General features: G+C 41.5%; 1 long non-coding RNA gene across 1 annotated transcript; it reads left to right on the top strand.

Annotated features, from left to right (window-relative positions):
* The first annotated feature begins 597 nt into the window (after nucleotides 1-597).
* LOC113008582 (uncharacterized) lies at nucleotides 598-1,722 on the top strand. The gene is made up of 3 exons (XR_003270047.1): nucleotides 598-689; nucleotides 771-869; nucleotides 1,509-1,722. It is a non-coding gene; the product is annotated as an uncharacterized LOC113008582 (long non-coding RNA).
* The last annotated feature ends 541 nt before the right edge of the window (nucleotides 1,723-2,263 follow it).

The following is a 2,263-nucleotide window of genomic DNA, read 5'->3' as shown; positions in this document are numbered from 1 at the left end:
CTTTTTTGAGGAACACAAACTTTATTTTTGTTTTGGAGTATATTGAAAATAATGAGAACAGACCCTCAATTTTACAACCAATGGGAAATTATATATTTAACAAATGTGGAGACCATTTAGAGGTAAATAGTCACCGAGGTAGGTTTTCAGGGAACTGCATACATTCCAAGGTTTTTCCTGTTTGCATTCACATTGCTAATACAAATTCCAAAGTGATGCGTTACCAATGTTTATATGACATATGGGGTTGCTGCAGTTACTAAAATTTGTATGCACATGAACAATCAAGTATACTTGCAATACACTCAAAGTTCCTCTTATCCAGAAAAAGACCCTACAACAGACTTCTGGGAATGACTGGTAGTACCTCCAGCACTCACTAAAACTATGCAAAAGTTCCTATTGTTAAACCATAATTTTAGATGCCAGTGTTTTGTTTTGTGCCAGCTTTCTGTAATTTAGTGAAGTAGATTTTGGGGTAGGATTTTACGTGGTGTCCACGAATGCAGCACTAACATCCACACCTTCCCAGCTGATAATTAGAGGCCCTATAAGAAACAGCTGCCTTCACTACCACATGGAGGCATTTGGCAGTCTTTTCCCATCCAAGGTGGCTGAGAGTATTAGGCAGCTTAAGCACTGCAGAGCTCAGGAAAGCTGCTCAATTTAGTATTGCCCTTCAGAGAGTGGTGAGTAGGACGCTTGTGTTTGTTATACTGTGGCATATAGTAGGGTGGACCTTGACGACTGTTTCCCTCTTTTTGTTACAGGATTGTGCCAGACTGCTGCTGTCTTGTTTTGTCTCGTTCTGGCCTGTTATCGTCTTACAAACGTTTATAGACTGGCCTCGACTGACTTCTGGTTTTATGGTCTTTTACTCAGAATTGCTTTATACATTTTAATCATACTTTTATATAGAACTGTAACTTAGGGTGTATTTGCTTTATGTATATGTCTTTTACTAATTTGTTTAATGTTTTGTCGTTTCATTGCTTTAGTAGAGGTGCAGCCACCTGTTGAGGGGCTAGGCACGTGAGGTGGAATCCCCTCCCTGGTGCATGAGAGTGTTTACGCACCGGGCATAGGTAGATTGCACCGTTTAGATTTCAGTGTGAGTGACAGTGAGGTTTGTAGTGGAACTACACAGGTGAGTAATTGGTGGCACCCTTGGGCACTCCTCTCTGTAGGTTTGGTCTCCACCATTTTGTTTAGTTAGTTTATCGAGTTGTTGTTTTACTAGGGTAGCACCGTGGCAGCGAGCCTTGTCGTTTTAATCATTATTTGTTAATGTGTTTTAATTAACAGTCTTGCAGACTCAGCCCTGCTACCTTAAGAACTTCTCTGATTTTACAGTTCTATGCTTTTAGTAGTTTTTCTCAATAAATTTTGATTCGTAGAACTGATCTGCCTCACCTCTGCTGTTAATAACGAGCCTGTGGGTCTTGGTAGCCAGTGTAACATCTACATTGGCTATAAAAATCTTTCCTGGGGTGTAACTCTCTCCACAGGTGGCGTTGTCAACATCCTTTACTCACCTTCCCTGGTTATCCCTCATTTGTGCCTCCACAGTAAAATGAGGGTTATGTTTTGGCTTGCACAAACAGTGTTTGGATGTAGAAAAATAAACAAAGGTAATAACCTGAAATCACACATCACAAAATCCCTGCCTGCTTACAGTTTCACGTGATATTGTGCTTCTACCTCGTCTTAAGTTTAGCTAAGTTCACCGAGCGGCACCAGTATATCCAAAACAAGAACACAAAGGTGAAAAAAGGGGCTTCCCTTGTTACAGCTGCAGGAAAGGTAGCCAGGCTAATAGGCTAATTATAACTATGAAACAAATCAGGTACGAAACAAATTACAGTCTTTAGACAGCTCTGACTGTTGTTGCAGACAGTGAGTAGTAATGAGAATGAAAGATGTGGTAGGTGTAGTGGAGGTGTGTCAGTGTGTGTAGCTGTTGGGGTGTGAACACGCAGGAGCGCACTGAGAGGAGGATACAAGCTGCACACAATTAACAGAAACATAAATATCTCGCCATGCTTAAGCAAGCCATTAATCAGATATAAATAGAGCGAAGGAGCCCTTTGTGATTAACGAGGTGAGACTCGCTGCTAATTACTGTTTCCCTCTCCTCTGGTAATTAGGTTGCTGCTTTGAATAGGGATGACTGAGACCGCCCTGACCCTACCCCCCGCCCCTCAATACCAATCCACTGATGTGCGATTGCTTTTGTGTCTGCTTTCTTGTCTCTTTGTTTTAG

Source organism: Astatotilapia calliptera, chromosome 17, assembly GCF_900246225.1.
Source record: "Astatotilapia calliptera chromosome 17, fAstCal1.2, whole genome shotgun sequence".
NCBI classification, from domain to species: Eukaryota; Metazoa; Chordata; class Actinopteri; order Cichliformes; family Cichlidae; genus Astatotilapia; species Astatotilapia calliptera.
Note: the sequence above shows the minus strand (reverse complement) of the source record. Positions and strands in the feature narration are given on the sequence as shown.